The 12,705-nt window shown below is 30.4% G+C and overlaps 1 protein-coding gene across 3 annotated transcripts in view; it reads left to right on the top strand.

The window, feature by feature from the left end:
• LOC141405224 (protein qui-1) overlaps positions 1-12,705 on the top strand; it is a 442,299-nt gene that overhangs the window by 136,467 nt on the left and 293,127 nt on the right. For all 3 annotated transcript variants that reach the window (XM_073989320.1, XM_073989317.1, XM_073989318.1), the window contains exon 3: positions 8,636-8,713. The gene's annotated coding sequence lies outside the window, so the exon portion shown is untranslated. The remainder of the gene's footprint in view (positions 1-8,635; positions 8,714-12,705) is intronic.

Genomic DNA, 12,705 nt, shown 5'->3' with positions numbered 1-12,705 from the left:
CAAAGTATTAAAAATTCTCAACACGTTCTCATAATTCCCACGACGTGTTGGCTTTTTAAAGCGATAAACACTAAAACATGAACGACATACTAATGTTAAAGTTTGTAACTAGTCATTAAAATTTTGGGAAAATTAGCAAAAACGAAAACAATAATATTACAAAATTCTCCTCAAACCACCGCACTTAAACTCAATATTATGCCAACTGAGGAGCTACATAATGTTGGTAGTATGTTAAAATGGAATTATCCTATTTTGCAAGGATTCGAAGAAAAGAGAGAAAGGATGAAAAAAGCGAACAAGAAAAAAATTTTAATTGCATTTGCAATCAATTTAATCCCATTATTCGTTACCCCCACAGCTCCATTCAAAAGCAACAGAAGCAAAAAAAAAACGAAAAGCTGATGGAATACATGTGGTATTGGGAATTTGTGGTTTTCAATAAAATGTGCTAGTGAGAGAGGGAAGGAGAGAGGGAGGGGAATTAAATATTTTTCAGATACACCAAATACAAGTCAATATTCATTTAAATGAATGTGGAGCACAAACGTATACTCTGCATGAAAGCCCTGGGACTGCATTCAATTCCACCAAATATTTTTGCAATTTCTCTTAATAAAAAAAATGTAATTGTTGTTTTTTTTTTATTCACTTGGCAAGAGGCTCAGTGGTTATGTGAAGCACATAATATCATGTTTTTATTTTATTTTATTTTATTTATTTAAAGATATTTATTATAATTATAAATTATAATAAAGAAAAATTACAAAAAGCACTAGCAATAAAAGCTATCGGCTAACATGTTTTTATTTTAATGACATCATGTACTGCATGTTAACGTGTGCGACAAGGTGTTATAATGAATTGTTTCATACAACTAATCGATCGGTTGTCACGGTGGAACAATGATCGTTCATGCTCGACTTTCACATTGGATACAAATGATGAAACAACAAATTTAAAACTCAACGATATCCTTACTTACTTACTTAGTTGGCCCATTACAGAACATTTGTTCCATAGACCGAACTAAGAAAAGGTCTCCATTCCTCTCTGTTTTTCGCTTGACTTTTTGGAATACCGCACCTTTCCATTTCTTCATCCACTTGTTTGCTCCATCGAAGCTTAGGCCTGCCGATTCTGCGTGCACCGCCATGGGGCATGTATTCATACGCCTTTTTAGCGGGCTCATCATCGCTCATTCTTATGATATGGCCTAGCCAACGCAATCGCTGCATCTCGATACGTTTAACAATATTGATGTCGTTGTATAGCAGATACAGCTCGTGGTTCATACGACGTCGATATTCACCGTCAACGCAAATAGGCCCGTAGATCTTTCGAAGAATTTCCCACTCAAACACACCAAGTACTGCCTTATCTGCTTGCGCAAGTACCCATGCTTCGGAGCCATACATTAGCACGGGTAGTATCAGCGTTTTGTATAGTGTTATTTTTGTTTGACGAGATGTGGCTTTGTTTTTAAATTGCTTACTTAGACCATAGTAGCATCTGTTGGCCAATACAATTCTTCTTCTTATTTCACAACTGATGTTGTTTGTTGTGTTTATGGCAGTGCCGAGGTAGACGAAGTCTTTAACTACCTCATAATTGTAGGTACCAACTTCCACAGTTAGTCCGTGCTCTATGGACGCTTTACGCGTCGACACCATCAATTTGGTCTTTTCGCCGTTTACCGCCAGACCCACTTTCGCAGATTCTGCTTCGACCTTCATAAAGGTATCAGTTACTTCCTTTACTGATCGTCCCATGATGTCTATGTCATCACCATAGGCAAGTAACATGTGGCTATTGGTGTAAATTGTGCATTTGCATCTCGTATTACCTTTTCCAGCAAAATGTTGAATAGGTCACACGAAAGGCTGTCTCCTTGTCTGAAACCTCTTTTGGTACAAAATTCTTCGGAGAGGTTCTTTCCAATTTTAACTGAGGACCTAGTATCAGTTAAAGTCATCTTACAAAGCCGGATGAGCTTTGCGGGGATACCAAATTCAGACATTGCGTGGAATACCTTTGATCGGAGGGGACTGTCGAATGCTGCTTTATAATCGGCAAAAAGGTGAAATATGTCGATCTGCATCTCTTGGGTCTTCTCTAGGATTTGCCGCAGGGTAAATATCTGGTCAATGGTGGACTTGCCAGGTCTAAAGCCACATTGGTATGGTCCAATTATTTCTTTGACCACTGGCTTTAGTCGTTCGCACAATATCCCTGACACTATCTTATAGGCAATAGGGAGAAGACTTATACCCCTATAGTTTGAGCATACAGTCTTATCTCCTTTCTTGTGGACGGGACATAGGATGCTCAGGTTCCAATCGTCGGGTACGCGTTCTTCCTGCCAGATGGTGCTAACTAGCTTATGCATACACCTTATCAGCGCGTCGCCTCCGGTTTTAAACAGCTCGGCTGGTAAGCCATCCGCTCCTGCTGCTTTATTACTCTTCAGCCGGTTGATTGCTGTTTTTACCTCATCTTGGCCGGGCGGTATACATTCTATACCATCTTCTGGGATTGGATCTGTGGTATCATCGTCTTCGCTACTATTGGATACCAGCAGATTGGAGAAATGTTCCTTCTATATCCTGAGCACGCTATCTGTATCTGTTACCAGATTACCTTGCTGGTCTCTACAGGAGGATGTGCCTGTACCAAAGCCATCTGTTTGATGTTTCACTCTTTGGTAGAATTTTTGGACTTCATTCTGGCTCCTGTACATCTCGATTTTTTCACACTCCCGCTTTTCCATTTCTCTCTTTTTCTTGCGGAAAAGACGTTTCTCTTCTCTCCTTTTCTCCCGATATCTCTCTCGCGCGCTACGCACAGTAGCTCTATATGCCGCATTTTTCTCTTCGGTAGCAGCACGACACTCCTGGTCATACCATGAATTCCTTTGTGGAGGTCTCTGGAATCCAAGTATGGATTTTGCTGCTGTTTGCATGGAGTGGGCAATGCTTTGCCATTGCGCTGATATGTTATCGGGATGAGGAGTGCTTTGATTAAGCAATTGGGCTAGTTGAGTGGAATATGCTGTGGCTATCTGTTGTGTTTGCAGCCTATCGATGTCCAACTTCCGCGTTGAGCCTGTTCATGCTTTATTTGCAACGTTTAGACGGGTACGTACCTTTGCTGCAACAAGGTAGTGGTCCAAATCAATGTTTGCGCCTCGGAACGATCGTACATCCAACACGCTGGATGAATGTCTTCCATCTATTACAACATGATCAATTTGATTTATTGTTCTTTAATCTGGAGACAGCCAGGTGCCCTTATGAATATCGAGATGATTAAATATGGTACTGCTAACTACCATGTTTTTTGCAGCTGCAAAGTCTATCAGCCTCATACCATTGTCAGATGTTTCACTGTGGAGACTGAATTTCCCGACTGTTGGGCCAAAGATATTCTCCTTTCCAATTTTGGCATTAAAATCGCCTGGAATGATTTTAATGTCATGGGCAGGGCAACGGTCATATGTTTCTTCTAAGCGCTCGTAAAATATATCTTTGGTCTGTTCGTCCTTTTCTTCAGTAAGAGCATGAGCACAAATAAAGCTGATGTTGAAGAATTTAGCTTTTATTCGAATTGCAGCAAGTCTTTCATTCACTGGGGTGAAGCTGCATACCAGATGTTTTAGTCTCCGACTAACTACGAATCCGCAACCAAACTCATGCTTTACGTCATGGCAGCTATGATACAGTGCGTCACCTTTAGGTGTTGTTGTGACGCCTTTCCCAATCCATCGTATTTCCTGTATGGCAGTAATATCGGCCTTGTACTTTTCAAGTACGTCTGCCAATGCGAAGACTGCACCTTCTCTATAAAGAGTGCGAACATTCCAGGTGCAGATTCGCAGATCATGGTCCTTAAAACGTTTGCGGGGTTCGTCAACTTTAGAGGGGTTTGTTTTTCTTTTCTTTCGTTTTTTTATAGTAGGATGTTTTTTCTAGGGTAGGGTTACTAACCCGACGCCCAAACCCAAGTTTTTAACGTTCTTATGGGTGAACGCGCGGCACATGTTAGCTCACTACCTTTAATGGGTGTTAAAGCAGTTCCCCAGGTGACACCACGGGGAGGTCAGTGTCCACTTGAGATGAAAGAGGGACCAAGATAAATCCTGGGCTTTGCCATGTTAAAGCCGGTCAAGACCGTTGCTTGGTATCATTCATCCCCTACGTCACCCAACGATATCCAGGAAAATTTATTTCAAGGGTTCTGTATTATCGACACTGGTTGCTTTTAATTTTAAATCATCGGCAACGAAGTCGCAGGTCAATCAGCATCACATCTACGGAGAAAATATGTTCGTTCGTGTATTATTTGAGTTATCAAGTTCTGGTTCATCTGTATCCAGACTCAAAAATTCTGCAACTTGGACTGGTTGCGTCCATAGGGAATCAGGAGACAAGTGAGTGGACAGCTAACCAAGTGCAGCTTGTCATGAGTCGGGCATGTGTCATCAATTCCGGTCCATTACAAACTTTTTGTGGCTTCATCGTCCGGGTCTTAACTGGGCTAAAATCACTCGTGTTTGCCTGGGCAGCTGGCTTTCCTCTGCTGTGAAGGATGGTGTGATTAGTGGTCCACTGCGCGACTGCATCAGTCCGAATGCTATCCAAGCCTGCCTGATAGATTCGTGGGTCTAGAGGCTCGTTTGTCCTCATGATGATGTCTCCTGACGTGCCAGGGTTGGGGAAGCTTGTCCCTTAAATCGTGACAGGCATTCTCACGGCGAAAAACCTTTCTCTTCTCATGAAGATGGTCCAGTAGTGTCATGAGGAGGCACCCAGTTGCAGTCCTCAGGTGGCATTCTGGCAGGATTGAATATTCTTCCACTGCATAGCGTCAACATTTTGCCAACAACCCATGCTGACGCAGCATAGCATACCACAGATAGGCCAATTGCTTCATAAGCGGTCAACAAGGTCTCTCTGTCAGCAACCCAAGTTCTGTCGGTCAGCGGCTTGAGAACCTTATTCCTACTGCTAATCTTATGGCAAATATGCGTGGTTTGCGCGGACGACTTAAAGGTGCTCTCGAACGTTAAACCTAATATTTTGGGGTAGTTAGTAGACGCAATCAGTATATCATCGACTAATAGTTCAGTGAGAGCCTCATTTCAGCCGTCCAAATGGTGAACAGTGTGTCAGGGGATTTAGCGGCTGATATTTCCATATTCGTCAGATGGAAGAGGCGCACTATGTCAGCTATGCTGACATTTAACCTCTCGCATATGTCATCGACGATAGGACCCGATGTCAAGATCGTACAATCGTACGCATACATTACGATCTCTATGCCGTCTGGAGGGTGCGAAACCTCAGAAAGGTAAAGGTTAAACAGTTCCGAAGATAGCACCCCGCCTTGGGTAACTTCCTGTTTCACTCTACGGGTTTTGGACTTCTTGTTTCTGAATTCCGCAAATGACTGATGATTGATTATCCAACGGCCTTCGAAAAGTCATGTGCCACCATGACTTTTCGGTTGCACGGCCTGTTCTGGTTCAGTCCTCTACTTATATATGTGGACATGACGTCTGTTGAAGTACTATGCATTTTCCGGAAACCATGTTGATATTGAGTAACTGGAAAACTACTTCTCATCGTGGGAAGAAGTATTGCCTCTAGAATCTTTGCTACTGACGACAGGAGCGAAATCGGTCTGTACGATTCACCTCTACTGGCATCCTTGCTTGGCTTCAGTTGCGGCACACTACCCTGCCAACTTTCCAGGTACAATATGGGTGGCTAAATAAAGGTTGAGGGGACTTTTTAAATACTCAAGTACGGGTTGATCCAGTAGTTAAGCATTACCATTGATATTCCGTGTGGGCCAACACTTTCGATGGTTTCGCGCTTCGGTCCGTCAGTTGTAATCACATTAATTGAGCTAGAATGCTATGTTTTTTTACTCGAGTGTATTTTTCCATAGCTATGCATAGACAGGTGAAGTTTGAATATGGGATATATCGGTCCACGTTTTGGCATAGCCTTTGTATAACGGTACCTCTGGATTTTGGTCACAAAACTTCTATAAAAAAATGTCAAAGTAGGTCCACGTTTTGGTATAGCCCTCATAGTACTCGCGAATTTCGGTATTTTGAGGATTTGGTATTTTGGGGCCAGGCTACACTTAACGTTTTTTATAGCATGTTCGGGTACCTCCCTCACAAAAGGGCAGTTTAAGAGCTGCTTAAGGGTAGCATTGAAATTGTTATCGAAGGTATTCCTTGTGGTCCTTTTTAAAGCGATTTAATGTTCATGCTTTAGTCCTACGGCGACAAAGAAAAAAGACGACTGGTTGATCCGATATGGAAACACTCCAACCTTTGCAGATGGTAATATTTAGCTCAATCTTATCGGTCCATTACTTCGGATACCTCCTCCGAAAAGGTTAGACACTTTTGTGCTTTATTTTAAAGCAGATTTATTACCAAAACATCCGCATTTATACGAATAATTGTTAAGGTAAATACCCAAAAGTTTAAAAATAATTGTTGGCAGGTTCATACGCCTCCCTCACCACCCCAGAATACATATCCTTTGGGGAAAACGATTTGGTTTGTGTAGCAGATATTTGATCTCTTCCTGAAAGAAGTACTCCATTCAAACAGGCTGACATTAGTCCAGTGATATGACACTTACTTTATAGGAGTACCCTTTCTTCAAGGAAGGGTCTATAGGAGTACCCTTTCTTTCAGAAAAGGTCTATATGAGAACCCTTTCTTTCAGAGAGGCTTTATAGGAGTACCCTTTCTTTCAGAGATAGTTTATAGGAGTACCCTTTCTTTCAGAGATAGTTAATAGGAGTACCCTTTCTTTCAGAAAGGGTCTATAGGAGTACCCTTTCCTTCAGAAAAGGTCTATATGAGAACCCTTTCTTTCAGGGAGCGTTTATAGGAGTACCCTTTCTATCAGAAAGGGTCTATAAGAGCACCCTTTCTTTCAGAAAGGGTTTATAGGAGTACCCTTTCTTTCAGAAGGTGTCTATAGGAGTACCCTTTCTTTCAGAAATGGTCTAAGAGGCACACATTCTTTCAGAAAGGTCTATAGGAGCACTCTTTCTTTCAGAAAGAGTTTATAGGAGTACCCTTTATCTCACAAAGGGTCCATAGTAGTACCTTTCTTTCAAAAAGGGTCCATAGGAGCACCCTTTCTTTGAGAAAGGGTCCATAGGAGCACCCTTTCTTTCAGAAAGGGTTTATAGGAGTACCCTTTCTTTCAGAAGATGTCTATAGGAGTACCATTTCCTTCAGAAAGGGTTTATAGGAGTACCCTTTCTTTCCGAAAGGGTTTATAGGAGTACCCTTTCTTTCCGAAAGGGTTTATAGGAGCACCCTTTCTTTCAGATAGGGTCCATAGGAGCACCCTTTCTTTCAGAAAGTTTCTATAGGAGTACAGAAGTCCTACAGAAAGGGTTTACAGGAGTACCCTTTCTTTCAGAAAGGGTCTATAGGAGCACCCTTTCTTTCACAAAGTGTTTACAGGAGTACCCTTTCCTTCAAAAAGGGCCTACAGGAAGTTTCTGGAACATTACACCAGGATGTATGGACATCCCTACGCTACAAGTGTATATAGGAATGCGCTTGCTCTCACAAAGGGTCCATAGTAGTACCTTTTCTTTCAAAAAAGGGTTTATAGGAGTACCCTTTCATTCAGAAAGGGTTTATAGGAGTGTCCTTTTTCAGAGAGGGTCTATAAGATTACCATTTCGTCTCTCACAAAGTACCCTTTCTTTCAGAAAGAGTTTATGGGAGTACCCTTTCTTTCAGAAAGTGTCTATAGGAATACCCTTTCCTTCCGAAAGTACTTTCAAGAAGTTTCTGGAGCATTACCGGCAGGATTTATGGACTTCCCTACAATTTAAACCACAGTTCATAATTTGATGCTTTCTCGTCTGGAAATCGAATCCGGATATTTGCTGTGCATTGCAGCCACAATATAGGTCTACTTTTATTCCTAATTCAAACGAGCAATCTTCTTTCAAAATAATTTTTAAATCTGGTAGAAACACTCTTTACAAAATTCTCCACCTTTCCAATTACTGTTCTTGATTTTTTTGTTTTGTTTTATTATTCTGTCTACCATGCCTCGGGCGAAGTGTTCTAATGTTAATCATTTTTATTCCCTTGGAAATTGTAACCAGTCTATTTATACGAATTATAGAAAAATCAATAAAAAGGGAATATCTGTTTTTCCTACGTCTTCTTTTTGAAATCAAATAAAATTCAATTACCAAAGTGATTTCTTTTAGATATTGCCTTTGATGCTTCTTCTCCTTTTGGTGTTGTTTTATATATTTGTAATATCCTTTGTGTATGTTTTTCCATGGAATCCCCTTAGTATGTTCAGCCAATGATAATTGCAAATGACTTATGTGACGCACAAAAAACAAATTCTATTGCCAGTCATGTGAACAACTAAATCCGCTCTCATACATATAACAATACACAAAAAAGAGCATGGGTTGCAGTGTATGAGTTTGCGTGTGTTTGTGTGAATTAGTAACGTGTTGATATTCACTTTTCTGTAACAATATCAAGTGTACCTTTTTTTCTCATTCCACCCTTTTTTGTCTAGAATCACCTAACAGTCATTTCTATTTATTTTTGCAGGCGTTAAATAAACCATAATAACACAATAACTGGAGAAAGGAAGAAGAAGAAAAGCCAAGGACTAAACAAAGAAAATAGGTAAGGATGTAGGAAAAGTATTTAGGAAAAGAATTTTATTTGTTTCTTTTGAACAAAAAAAAGAAAAAAAACAGCAAAAGAAAAGATGACCTAGCCCCAAGTTACGCTTTATTGCAAGCCTTTAAATAACAATTTCAACTTTATACAGAAAGGGAGGACCAAGAATTCAATTCAAAGACCAATTAGACGGTGAATTATCACAACATGATATTTCAAATAGGATCAGTAGCAAATAAAGTCAGCGGGGTCTCAAATCTTGTCTATGTTTAGTATATGAGACAAATCATTTATTTAAGTACTTTAGTCTCAGTTTGCCCCCTTACTGTAAACAAATTGTAAACAAAATAAACATATTTTCAATTTATATCCAAATGTCCCCTTGACTTTCTATTTCACTTTCCACAAGACTTTGCCTTAAATTTGTCACTGGGTAACTTTTCTCCGCTGAATGTTTTATTGATAAAACAAGAATTGGAATCTCTGGAATTCAGGACATATTACACAGCGCAGTTATACAATTACCAGCATATACATATATTTGCACATACAATTGTATGTACGTTTGACTACTTCTTTTTGCCAACAAAAGAAGATGAAGAAAAAAGTCTTAGCTATTGTTTAACGATAATGTCAAAGGTGCAACATTTGCTTTGATATAAATTAATTGTAAATTTTTTCATGATAACAAGAAACATGAAAGGGAAATAAAAGTAAAAATCCTTTGGAACAGTAACAGTTGCAAAAGAATTTTGATTACATTCGTCGTTGTTACGCACGACTAAGCGATTGGATTTTAGTCATGTAATTTCTATTAGGATATTGCTAGAATTATTTATTGCATCACAACCTGCGTGTAATAAATGAAAATCTAGGTTTTGGAAGGTAAAGGGAACAAATTTGTAAATTCTGCACCCAAAACGAAGTTCTTGAAATTTATGAAACTTTGGTAGGATGAAATTTAAATGCTCATAACAATTTATAAAATAAAAAAAAATCAAATTTAAAATATAAAATATAAAATATAAAATATAAAATATAAAATATAAAATATAAAATATAAAATATAAAATATAAAATATAAAATATAAAATATAAAATATAAAATATAAAATATAAAATATAAAATATAAAATATAAAATATAAAATATAAAATATAAAATATAAAATATAAAATATAAAATATAAAATATAAAATATAAAATATAAATATAAAATATAAAATATAAAATATAAAATATAAAATATAAAATATAAAATATAAAATATAAAATATAAAATATAAAATATAAAATATAAAATATAAAATATAAAATATAAAATATAAAATATAAAATATAAAATATAAAATATAAAATATAAAATATAAAATATAAAATATAAAATATAAAATATAAAATATAAAATATAAAATATAAAATATAAAATATAAAATATAAAATATAAAATATAAAATATAAAATATAAAATATAAAATATAAAATATAAAATATAAAATATAAAATATAAAATATAAAATATAAAATATAAAATATAAAATATAAAATATAAAATATAAAATATAAAATATAAAATATAAAATATAAAATATAAAATATAAAATATAAAATATAAAATATAAAATATAAAATATAAAATATAAAATATAAAATATAAAATATAAAATATAAAATATAAAATATAAAATATAAAATATAAAATATAAAATATAAAATATAAAATATAAAATATAAAATATAAAATATAAAATATAAAATATAAAATATAAAATATAAAATATAAAATATAAAATATAAAATATAAAATATAAAATATAAAATATAAATATAAAATATAAAATATAAAATATAAAATATAAAATATAAAATATAAAATATAAAATATAAAATATAAAATATAAAATATAAAATATAAAATATAAAATATAAAATATAAAATATAAAATATAAAATATAAAATATAAAATATAAAATATAAAATATAAAATATAAAATATAAAATATAAAATATAAAATATAAAATATAAAATATAAAATATAAAATATAAAATATAAAATATAAAATATAAAATATAAAATATAAAATATAAAATATAAAATATAAAAATATAAAATATAAAATATAAAATATAAAATATAAAATATAAAATATAAAATATAAAATATAAAATATAAAATATAAAATATAAAATATAAAATATAAAATATAAAATATAAAATATAAAATATAAAATATAAAATATAAAATATAAAATATAAAATATAAAATATAAAATATAAAATATAAAATATAAAATATAAAATATAAAATATAAAATATAAAATATAAAATATAAAATATAAAATATAAAATATAAAATATAAAATATAAAATATAAAATATAAAATATAAAATATAAAATATAAAATATAAAATATAAAATATAAAATATAAAATATAAAATATAAAATATAAAATATAAAATATAAAATATAAAATATAAAATATAAAATATAAAATATAAAATATAAAATATAAAATATAAAATATAAAAATATAAATATAAAATATAAAATATAAAATATAAAATATAAAATATAAAATATAAAATATAAAATATAAAATATAAAATATAAAATATAAAATATAAAATATAAAATATAAAATATAAAATATAAAATATAAAATATAAATATAAAATATAAAATATAAAATATAAAATATAAAATATAAAATATAAAATATAAAATATAAAATATAAAATATAAAATATAAAATATAAAATATAAAATATAAAATATAAAATATAAAATATAAAATATAAAATATAAAATATAAAATATAAAATATAAAATATAAAATATAAAATATAAAATATAAATATAAAATATAAAATATAAAATATAAAATATAAAATATAAAATATAAAATATAAAATATAAAATATAAAATATAAAATATAAAATATAAAATATAAAATATAAAATATAAAATATAAAATATAAAATATAAAATATAAAATATAAAATTATAAAATATAAAATATAAAATATAAAATATAAAATATAAAATATAAAATATAAAATATAAAATATAAAATATAAAATATAAAATATAAAATATAAAATATAAATATAAAATATAAAATATAAAAATATAAAATATAAAATATAAAATATAAAATATAAAATATAAAATATAAAATATAAAATATAAAATATAAAATATAAAATATAAAATATAAAATATAAAATATAAAATATAAAATATAAAATATAAAATATAAAATATAAAATATAAAATATAAAATATAAAATATAAAATATAAAATATAAAATATAAAATATAAAATATAAAATATAAAATATAAAATATAAAATATAAAATATAAATATAAAATATAAAATATAAAATATAAAATATAAAATATAAAATATAAAATATAAAATATAAAATATAAAATATAAAATATAAAATATAAAATATAAAATATAAAATATAAAATATAAATATAAAATATAAAATATAAAATATAAAATATAAAATATAAAATATAAAATATAAAATATAAAATATAAAATATAAAATATAAAATATAAAATATAAAATATAAAATATAAAATATAAAATATAAAATATAAAATATAAAATATAAAATATAAAAATATAAAATATAAAATATAAAATATAAAATATAAAATATAAAATAATATAAAATATAAAATATAAAATATAAAATATAAAATATAAAATATAAAATATAAAATATAAAATATAAAATATAAAATATAAAATATAAAATATAAAATATAAAATATAAAATATAAAATATAAAATATAAAATATAAAATATAAAATATAAAAATATAAAATATAAAATATAAAATATAAAATATAAAATATAAAATATAAAATATAAAATATAAAATATAAAATATAAAATATAAAATATAAATATAAAATATAAAATATAAAATATAAAATATAAAATATAAAATATAAAATATAAAATAAT

This window comes from Musca autumnalis, unplaced genomic scaffold, assembly GCF_047663935.1.
Source record: "Musca autumnalis isolate F117 unplaced genomic scaffold, ASM4766393v1 scaffold_5, whole genome shotgun sequence".
Taxonomy (NCBI): Eukaryota; Metazoa; Arthropoda; class Insecta; order Diptera; family Muscidae; genus Musca; species Musca autumnalis.
The sequence above is the reverse complement of the archived record's forward strand: the minus strand, read 5'-3'. Positions and strand labels throughout refer to the sequence as shown.